The following is a 12099-nucleotide window of genomic DNA, read 5'->3' on the forward strand; positions in this document are numbered from 1 at the left end:
CCCAAAAACCACATATGAAGGACATTTTTTTTCTTCCCTTTTTTACACAAGGGACCATAACTTCAGCTTGTCGGTGAGCCGACATGACACCAGTAACAGCGGCAGCATTTGAAGGAACGAGTCACGTCCCACAAAGTGGAGGACATTATTTTTATCTTCAGCTGATGAACCGGCGAAGTGGCAGATATTAATGATCCAGTCCGGGTCTGAGATGTGGCTGCCCCACGATACAGCCACGTTAATGAGGAATGAATAAAAACTCCAGTGGGACATGGCGGACGAGTGTCGTTTCTTGATCGCACCGAGTCGAGTCCTGATTAGCTACTTTAATCCACAAAAAGATGAGTCATGATTGATATCTTTAAATGGCTTTGGTGAAGTTTAACTTGCGGTATGCTACGTTTGTTTTATGAGTGACAGCATTTTAAGCCGTAGCTTTATTTGGTAAAAATAAAAAAGACTGAACCATTTACAAATTAAAGCGTTCACTCAGATTAACTGTGCTAAAAAGCTAAGCTAACGTTAGCCGATCAATAAACCTTCACAGCAGTGCAGAAACGTCACGTCTTGGCTTTGGTGAAGTTTAACTTGCGGTATGCTACGTTTGTTTTATGAGTGACAGCATTTTAAGCCGTAGCTTTATTTGGTAAAAATAAAAAAGACTGAACCATTTACAAATTAAAGCGTTCACTCAGATTAACTGTGCTAAAAAGCTAAGCTAACGTTAGCCGATCAATAAACCTTCACAGCAGTGCAGAAACGTCACGTCTTAGTTTTATTTTATCCTCACCTCGATAAAGCTGCAGAACTAACCTCTGTTGGGAAACTGGGACTTCGCATACATATATATATATATATATATATATATATATATATATATATATATATATATATATATATATACGAGGTCTATCAGAAAAGTATCCGACCTTATTATTTTTTTCAAAAACCATATGGATTTGAATCACGTGTGATTGCGTCAGACAAGCTTGAACCCTCGTGCGCATGCGTGACTTTTTCCACGCCTGTCGGTTGCGTCATTCGCCTGTGAGCAGGCTTTGAGTGAGGAGTGGTCCAGCCCCCTCGGCGCATTTTCATTGTCAGGAAATGGCGGAATGATTTGGGCTTTTTTTTCCATCAGAATTTTTTCAGAAACTGTTAGAGACTGGCAGCTGGAAACCATTAGAAAAATTTATCTGGCTTTCGGTGAAATTTTTACGGGCTTCACAGAGAATAAGGACTGTTACTACAGCTTTAAGGACGGCTTTAAGGACGCTCGGCGCGCCGCCCTCCATGCCACCATCGAGAGCCACAAACCACCGGATCATTTCTAAACGGATGGCTCTGTGGATCCGAGACTGTCGTGTGCCATTTCTCTGGTTATCACAAGAGCTGGACATCAACCATTTTCCGGCAGATTTCACTTTTAACAAGAGATTTTGTCATGGAAAGCCGAGCGGAGGCTTCGCGCATCACGACCGATTTGCTGATGGAGCGAGACAAAGGAACACCTCCGTTTTGGTCTCACAGGACGGCTTTGAGATGGCGTTCAGACAGCTGTCGGTGGTTTTTCCATCGAGTGATTATCCGAGAAATCATGGATGTGCCTGGACATGCCAGAACATGTCCCGTGAGGCTTCATCACGGCGTTGCTGTGCGCCATGCGGCACCGCCGCGACGCTTGAAGCCTCCGCTCCTCTTTCCATGACAAAAACTCCTGTAACAGTGGAATGTGCCGTTCATTTCCAAACTGGACGCTGTGTTTTATCCGGGACGTTGTTTGACTAGCACAGGAATTGTGAAAAGACGTGGACATCAGCACTTTTTCGGCACATTGAGACAGACGTGCGGAGGAATAATAGACCTCGTATATATATATATATATATATATATATATATATATATATATATAAAAGTGGGAGATTTCGGACTGAGTGGGTCTGCTCCATCCCCCCGGCTGCCTGCCTCGGTCTACCCAGGAATGATGCCTGAAAGCCGGCTTCTCCATGCAGGTCGGCCCGCTGTCGTGGTTCCATCGATATCCCACCAAGTCATCAGTCCTCCCTCGGTCGGCGTCATTCCGAAAAGTAGCTGAAAAAAAGCTTCTCCCAGCAGGGTGGTGGGAGAATTGTTTTTTGTGGTTCAGGCGACGCAAATTCAAGATGGCGATTACTGAACTTTTTTCAGGTTGTGGAAACAGCCAGAGTGTGACGTGGCCGCAGTCTCTGCCCCCTTGCCGCTTCTGAAGCAACGCGTCTGACGTCGCGTCGCGCTGAAGCTTGTAGTGTGAAAGGCCCTTGACACTGCTTGAATAAATCGAGCTTGCCCTCTGACGCACTGACAAGCGCAACCCTCAACCTATCAAATCGCTTGAACACAGACACGCCATATCCGTTTGTTTTAAAATTAATTACTTTAGTTAATTAATTTGGTTTATTTGTTAAATACATGATATTATTGAATAACTAATATTTTGCTATATTTTCCAGTATTTCTTTTTCTTTCTTTTTTATTTTTATTTTTTGATAACTCTAACATCCGAGGGGGCGAGGTTGATGACGTGAGGGGGCGTCACCCCTAAACCACTCGTGGCGCCGGGTCCGATAAGAAGCGAACACTACCAAACACTGACACTGATTGTTGATACAGAACACAGCAGAGATATTTACATTTCATCTCCATGCTCACTCACTCACGCATCTTCAACCGCTTTCTCCAGGAAATGCCGGAGCCTATCCCAGCAGGCATACAGGCTGAGGCAGGATACACCCTGGACAGGACGCCAGTCTGTCGCAGGGCCACATGTAGGCAAACACACATTCACACCCGCATGCACACCTATGGACAATTTAAAGTTTCCAAACCACCTAACCTGCATGTCCTTCGATGAGGGAGGAAGCTGGGGCACCCGGAGAGAACCCACACAAACACAGGGAAAACATGCAAACTCCACACAGAAAGGTCCCAGGTGGGAATCGATCCCATGACCTTCTTATTATGAGACAACAGTGCTAACCACTAAGCCACCGTGCTGCCCTCAACTACATGTTTGTATATGGGTAATATCAACTGTACTACTGCTACAACAGCAAATCAGAAAGGTTTGGCTGGTATGGAATATGCAGATACCCCCCCGACACACACACACACACACACACACACACACACACACACACACACACACACACACACACACACACACACACACACACACACACACACACACACACACACACACACACACACACACACGACACACTTGGATTTCTGTTTCACTGCAGACAGTATGAACCCATGATGTTTCATATGTGGTATGGTAAACTTTATATAATTTGTTAATATCTATTCCTGCACTTCAGGCCTGCATCACATTTAAAAAAGTTGGGATGGGACAATTTAGTGCGAGCACTCAAGGTTAAAAATAAATAAATAAATAAATAAATAGATGTTATTTCAAATAGGTGATGTCAAAAGGTGAATCTTTGAGGAGTGAAGATGGACAACAGAAAACTATTGAAATGTTTAAAAACAATGTTCCTCCATGAAAGGTAGCAATGGTTTTGCATATTTTGCCCCACACAGTGCACAAGATTATTAAGCAATTCAAGGAATCTAGAGGAATTTCAATGCATAATGGCAAGGGAAGAAGCCTAAGCTGAACACTCTTGATTACAGAGCCCTGACATGGCACTGCATCAAGAACTGTTGTTCATCAATACCTGATATAACAACATGGGCAAGGGATTACTTTGGGAAATCTTTATCAAGCATGACAATATGGAGTTACATTTACAAATCCCGCTTTAAACTTTACTATGCAAAAAAGCAGCCTTATGTGAATTTTCTTCAGAAGTGGTATCAAGTTCTCTGGCCTAGGAGGCATTTGGATTGGCACATCTCAGGGTGGAAAGTGTATTGTGGTCAGACAAATCAGTATCCCAGATCCTATTTGGAAAAATTGGACGCAGGATACTCCAGACAATTATGAAAAGGACCATTCTAGACTGTTAGCAGCAGCAAATCCAAAAGCCAGGTTTTATCATACTATGGGGTTGTATTAGTGCCCTTAGCAAAGGTAATTTACATTCCTGGGATGGCAGCATTAATGCAGAAAAGTACACTGAAGTTTTAGAGCAACATATGCTGCCTTCAAGACATCTTTTCCAGGGACGTCTGTTCATTTTTCAACAAGACAATGCAAAATCACAATCTGCACACACTACAATGGCATGACTGGAAGAAGAGGATATGGATACTGGACTGGCCTGCCTGCAGTCCCAACCTGCAATTCTGAGGGCCTCAGAGAAAATTTTTCACCCAGAGATAGCAAAGGAAAATGCAATGGGGTAAAATGAAGATCTGTAATGTATGTGCTGATCTGGGGGCAGCACAGCAGAGTAGATATTATTTCACTGCTATAAATGAATGTCAGTCATAAATAAATACATGATTTGAATGGTTTTTTCAACTTTGATGAAAATATCAATTTTTGAAAATAAATTCTTATTCTCACAATATGTTGGCCTGCACATAAGCACTGACAGCCCATTTTTGTCCTAGGCAGTGTTGCCACAGTTACTTTGAAAAAGTAATCCAATTACTGATTACTCCTTGAAAATGTTACTTGGTTACTTTACTGATTACTCAATTTTGAAGTAACTAAGTTAGATTACTTTTTAGTTTCTTTCAGCATCTGCCGACAACACCCCCCACCACCTTAACATGAAAATGATAACCAGTTTTGCCAATACTAACTTACCCTTTCTTGATGTTAATGCTTGTTTAATAAAAATAAAATAAAATAAAGACATCTTTCTTGATCTCATATTTAACTGTTGACAGCACTGTAATGGTAAAACTTACCATTTCTAACCTACATTGTTTATAAATGTAGCTATTAAATTCTTTCTAACATTTAAATTCTTTTGAAATATTTCAGTTGTTGAAATTATTCTTATTGTTATTGTTATTATTATTATTATTAAGCAGCATTAGTAGTAATAATAGTATGAAAAATGTCTTCAAAAGTTGACCTTTAATCTAGGGCTGTTGTGGGGAGCCGCATCTCCCCCCGTGCCCATGGCCCCTTCCCGCATGGATTCGCCCCTGGCTTGCTGTTTGAGCAGGTAGAATTATTTATGTAGAAAACATGACCAGACTGATAAGTAAGAAGGTTTTATCAGAGTTTTACGTCATGTCATCGTCAGAAAGCGACTTGGGTGTATTTGAGTGGAAAAAAGCCTTAGTATTTCTGTGTCATTGTTCAGCTGTTTTTAACGAGGACACGCACAGAGTGGCACAGAGTTTTAAAGAACAAAAAAAAAAGAATAAAAATGTCTTTGTAAAACCATAGCTGAGTGTCACCACACTTTGAGAGACAACTGTTCTTCAACTTGGAGCTGAGCTGCACAGCGGGTGTGGCTCGGTGCAGCAGCTCGCTGAAAGTGGGTGAAGTGGACAGGTCAGACCTCCACCTGCATCTCGTCGGGACGCCTGTTTCAAAGCTGCGATCGACCCACAATAAAAAAAATAATAGTAACACACTCAGACTCACACTCACACTCAGAGAAGTAACTTTAATCTGATTATTGATTTGGGAAGATTAACGCGTTAGATTACTCGTTACTGAAAAAAAGTGGTCAGATTAGAGTAACGTGTTATTAAGTAATATGTTACTGACATCACTGGTCCTAGGCTATACATACATATATATACAAAAGGGAACATTGCAACCATGCATGTATACAGTACAATGAAGTCTCATATTGCTAACGGGAGTCTGACTGCATCTCCATATTATTATGTGCTTGCAGAAATAATTGTTGGAAAAGACAATCCATTCAAAAAAGTATATATATATATATATATATATATATATATATATATATATATATATATAAATAAAATTGTTCCTTTATGATGTCGGGCAGCGGGGAAAAGAGAGTGGTATGTAGTGCAGAACAATAGCACGTGCATTGAGGGAGAGCTTGAAAACCCATTAACGACACTAATGGCAGCAGGTTAAAGGTGTAAAATTATTTGCAGTGAAATGTCAGTGAAGATTAAGGTGCAGCATGTAGATATGACTTACTGACTTCAACATCTACGTACCTTTTCATTTATGTGTCAACTTGTAATAGCACTGTAATCAGTTTTTCTTTGGTACACGGTGAAAGGGGTAGAAGGCCTGATTTTTAAAAACACCTCTGGATGTGCAAAAACCATACAAAAAACATATGTACAGTACCTGTTGCTAAGCAATAGTGATTTCATGTGCTGCAGTCATTTCTACACACAAAGAAGTAGTTTTGTGTTCCTCGTCACAAATAAATGTATGTAAATTGTTCAGATTGAAATGTATTTTCTGGAGCAGACTGACTGTAGGACGTATTTACATGACCTGAATGTCATCAGGTGGTCTGAGATTGACTTTTATGAATGGATACTTTCATTAAAAGCCACAGTGATTCATTTACACCATCATACTGTGTACCTTTACATCTTGTCTGTGAAAAGAATGCAGTGAAATCTAATCTGACATTTGTATAGAGTGGTATTATATTTGCCTTTTCTGCTTGGCCAATATATTATTAAAGTACATCTCCCAGAAGAACATTCCAGTCACAAGGTTTCTATGGTTACCACCATTGTACCAATACCTTTTATGAGTTCTGTGGACATCACCTCTCTAATAACTTTTCAGAACAATTCCTCATTTCAAACATGTCCAGCTTTATTAGTAATCATTATGAGAGTTTAAAAAATGGGTGCAATTGGACAGAAAAGGTCATAAATATCACAAAGTACAGTGTGTCCTGTAGTGATGCTCCAAGTTGAACTGATAATGGTGCAACTGGAAAGAAATGTGTCAATACTGCATAATGTATCGCAAGTCTGAGCTTACAAATGTCATTCACATAGTCAGTATTACACATGACAGCAGTGAGGTAGCGGTGATGAGTTCTGTGCACAGCCAGATAATGTGGATGGCAAAGTCTGCTCCACTTTGGTTTATAGAGCTTCTTCTCCACCTAAACCTCAGTTGCACTTGGGGAAAATATTTCCATATTCTCGGCGCAACGAGCATGACCCAGAAAACCAGATGGATGGCTGTGATTGATTTCACATGCACCTGTTCCATATTCAAAGGGATTTTTGCACCCAAACGTAATTGCTTACATGCAAACCACATTATTTGGACAGTGGTACTAGATTCAAGAGCGGAATAGCAGAATAAATCATTAAGATATTCAACTCACAATTTAATTTTTGTCACTGAAACAACAGCACACTGTTTACGTATTTAGAACATGGAGAAGCAGTGCAAGGAAATGGTAAAAGAAGTAACAAGAAAAAAAAAGAGCAAAAATCCACACAATTGCCAATAAAAACTCCACGTAAAGGGTGGAAAAGCAATTGCAATAGCAGTTGATATAACAAAATAGAAGAGTACACATTTGAGTGCAGACTGTCACAAAGAACTAAATGCTGCAGGAATAAGGTAAATAGAAAAACTAAATCTGTTGGATTCTTCCCTGTCTCCCCCTTTGTTTTCCCTGTGTTTGTGTGCAGGGCTGTGTCGTGGGTGTGGCTGACCTTGTTTCCACTCTGCCTTCACCTAATCAAGCTCACCTGCTCCTTGTCTATATGGACGTCTTTACGGTGTCAACTCTCACGTGTAATCACGTTCTCGCTGGGGAGGCCCGAGATTTTGGTGTCAGTGTAAACAAGCGTTTGTGGGTGGTGGAGTGGACAAGCAACTTGTTTGCAACATTGTGTCATTATGGAGGTGTGTTTAATGTGAGTTTTATATATATATAAAAAAGCATGTTGCTGTTAGGGTTGTGTGTCGGGAACCGGTTCATTTCAGGTATCTTTAAGAAATGATTCGATCCATCGACATCAGTAGCCTTTTTGCTTAACGATTCCCTTATCAGTACTTCAGAGTGACCATTGTTTTTGGGGGTGTTTGTCAGGAAAATGATCATTGATTACATGACTACATTGATTACAGACCCTGCAGCAGGTCTGTATAATCAACCGTTTCTGTGGCGTGGCTTTGCTTTTAACCTTGAACCAATGAAGCAGTGCTTTGATCTTCGATCTGCTGCTTCGTTTGTTCTTTGTTTAATTTCGCTTTATCTTAATTTTTTCGCCGCTAAAACCCTAAAGATCATAAACTCACCTGTTATGGTCTTCTGAAACAGTTGAGAGATGTATTTTATAACTTAAAAACAGGACCGATACTAATGCATTAGCATGTCTATGGCATTTTCAATGTTAAAGTTAGCGTTAAGCTAAGCCATTATCAAGCCTCCCTCCCCAGCACACAAAGGATTCTGGGATACTCTAAAACCATGAATAGATTGCCTCCACCTGAAGCTGCAGCATTTAAACCTGGTCTCACTCTCCACTCTTCACCAGTTCATTGTTGTAACCACCGTGGTAACTACATGGCCAGTCTCAACTTTTGTAGCTTGGTTGTATTTTGTGTTTTATGCTCTTTTTTAACCCCACTATTTTTTCTGCTTTTTCTTCTAGCCAAGCCACGCTCACCTGCCATATCCTGCCCTGATCAGCCTAGTGTTTGTCCTTCTCTGCTCATTGTGTGGAACCCTGTTTCTTTTTTGCAATAAACTCCTTGTTGACCTTTATGTTCTATTTCTGATTGAAGCCTGTAGTTAATAAAATCAGCAATCTTGCAGACTGAGCTCATTTTCACTTGTATTGGTAACAGGTTGCATGCATGGTCATGCAAATACAGACCTGCATTGACTGGAGTATTTTAAAATGAAATTTCTAATTTGATATGGATGCATGTTTGTGAACCATTCAGCAGGTGGGACTGTTCAGTTTCTTCTTTTTCTTCTTCTTATGGCTGCTCCAGGGGTTGCCACAGCAGATCAATTATTTCTCAGATCTCAGTCTGTCCTCTCTATCTTCCTCTGTCACACCAACCACCTGCATGTCCTCCTTCACGACATCCATTAACCTCCTCTTTGGCCTCCCTCTTCTCCTCCTGCCTGGTGGCTCCATCCTCAGCATCCATCTCCCGATGTAGGGAATGAAGGGGACATTTGCAGAGGAGGGACCCCTGCAAATGTCCAAACCATCTCAATTTCACCTCTCTGATTTTGTCTCCAAACTGTCCCACCTGAACTGTCCCTATGTTCATTCCTAATCCTCTCCATCCTCATCACTTCCAAAGAGAATCGCAACATCTCTCCATCTCCATCTCTGCCTTCTGTCTTTTTGTTGGCGATTCAATTCCTCAAAATGTGACACAATGTGATTTGGTGCGATATGATTAATGATAGGTATTGATAAGATTTTATCGATATCGATGCCATTATCGATTCCGCTTATCAATGCGATTCTTTATCGATTCCCTTATCAATACCTCTTGTGAATTTTCTGTGTACTAAAAGTAGGCTTTACAGGTTTTTATGTCAACAACATTTTATTGAGTCTTAAAGTAAATAAATGTTAAACTGGTCACTGGATCCTTGATCTCTGGACAGAAATAGATATAAACAAAATCTGTCATTTTTGTCAAAAACATTTCCTTTCAGATATTAATGACAAAAATGCAACTTCATAGACTCTGCGCTGAGCTCTTCAGCTGGCTGCACATCAAGATTACTCTTCTTCCTTCTCAGCACATTACCACCTGCATCCTTGACCACCCTAACCTGCTGCACATCCGTCCCAGCTCTGTCACTTTGTCTGGCCAATTGGTACAAATCCATTTCTCCTTCCTTACTATTTACCTTCTTTCATAGCTCGCTGTAGGCCTTTTCCTGAGCATTTGCCACTTCTTTTCTCACCTTACAATGCATTTCCTTGTGCTCCTGTCTACTTTCTTCATCTCTCTGTCAATATCAATTATTTTTTGCCAACTTCTTCTCATTATGCTTTCCTGAACATCTTGAACAACCACCAAGTCTCCTTGTCTTCCTTCCACTGTCCAGATGTAACACCCAGTCCCTTCCTTGCTGTCTCCCTCACCACATTTACAATACATTTCTAGCTGTCCAAAACTGCATCCCCTCCATCCAGTGCCTCTCTCACCTGCTCACTGCTTTTCACACATCTTCCTCCTTCAGCTTCCACCATCTGATCCTTTGTTGAGCTCTCACTCTCTTCTTCTTCATCATCTCTAAAGTCATCCTACAAACCACCATCCTAAGCTGTCTAGCAACACTCTCTCCTGCCACTATGTTACACTCTCCAATTCCTTTTAGCTTGCATCTCCTACAAAGGATGCAGGCCACTTGTGTGCACCTTCCTCCACTCTTATATGTCACCTTGTGGTCTTCCCTTTTCTGGCAATATCAACTACCATCTGTCCTTCCACATTGCTGTTATTGGTACCATATCTACCCATTACTTTCTCATCACCTCTGTTCCCTTCACCAACATGCCCATTGATTTTTGCTCCAATCACCACTCTTTCATGCTTGGGCACACTCTCTACCACCTTTCTCCTTCATCTCACAACCTACCTGTGGGGTATATGCACTGATGATATTCATCATCACTGCTTCAATTTCCATCTTCACACTCATCACCCTGTCGTACACTTTCTTAACCTCCAACACATTCAACATACTCTTCCTTTAAAATGAACCCAACACCAATTCTATTCCTATCCTCACCATGATACAACAACTTGAACCCAACACCTGTGCCCCTGCTCTTACTTCCCTTCCACTTGGTCTCTTGCACACACACTATGTCTGCCTTTCTCCTATCATGTCAGCCAGCTCTCTCCCTTGTCCAGTCATAGTGTCAACACATTCAATGTTCCGACTCTCACTTCCATCCTTTTAGTGTTCCTCTTCTCCCGCTGTCTCTGGACACATTTTCCTCCTCTTCTTCTTCCCCCAGCAGTACCTCAATTTCCACCGGCACCCTGTTGGGCAACAGCACCGGTGGCTCTCGTTGTTAACCCGCACCTCAACCGATACGGTATGGAAATTAAATTTGTACTCTGCATGATTCTGTTGGCTTATTTTTTGCTGGATGCCCTTCCTGATGCAACCCTACTCAATTTCCGGGGTTGACACTGGCATTCATAGTGTACTGTCTGTATGCCTCATGTGGCTGAGATACACTGTTCAGCATGTTTTCCTTTTGATTCAGACTCTGAAACAATGTGATTCATGTAAAAATATTTTTGTAAAGGGCTCATGTGTAAGTGCTACACTAGATTTAGGAAATGTTTGTTATTCTGCTTAACTATGTAAATCACATGATAAAGTCATGTGGTAAATTCCACCCATGTATAAATCAGCACACATTCACAAGAATAGAATTTGCTTCAATAAGGCCCCAAAAATACCAAATAGAGTGACATGCCCTGCCCACATAAGTCAGAAGTGTCTAATCATGACCCGCAGGGTTGCCCAGAGGTGCTCCTTCAGAACCTCTCTCTACTGTGCTGGGCAAATGTCTACAGCCACTGCAGTCCTCAATGTGCCCAACTGTCCTCACTCATCAGTTTTGCAGTTGACATTTCCTGCACTGGTTTGATGCTCCCTCCCCCATTGGTAGTAGGGGTTCACACCCGTGTTGAGCACCCATATTGCATGTTTGACAGTTGTGGAATTAATAAAAAGAATATCTTATGTTAATTTAATGCTATCTTTTGGCAAAATGAATAAATTTATATGACAATACATTTCCAATTACAGCATTAATCATCATTTTGTCAATGTAATTATAATGTGTAATTTATGTAATATTTTCCAAATACAACTTGTTCACAGTAAAGAACTATCCAATCAGTTACTGAAAACCTAGGTTTGGCTAAGAGTGCATCAATTACACTTGACTCTGACTACAGCACTCTCTTCATACATTTTGTTCATACTTGAAACACAACATGGAAATTCCCTTCAAATCACTTATTTGAGCCACTTATGAGCCAATACGAGTGATTGTTCCATGAGACCAAATACCAGTGCCAGAGAAATGCTTTACCCCCAGTTACCTCCAGTTTTCTTCTGAACTTCATCAGTGTCTCGGCACTGTAAGGTGACACTATTTCTGCTCCAAACAGGCAATGTTACAAAAGAATTACAGACTAACATACAT

The sequence above is a fragment of the Thalassophryne amazonica genome, chromosome 11 (genome assembly GCF_902500255.1).
Source record: "Thalassophryne amazonica chromosome 11, fThaAma1.1, whole genome shotgun sequence".
Classification (NCBI taxonomy): Eukaryota; Metazoa; Chordata; class Actinopteri; order Batrachoidiformes; family Batrachoididae; genus Thalassophryne; species Thalassophryne amazonica.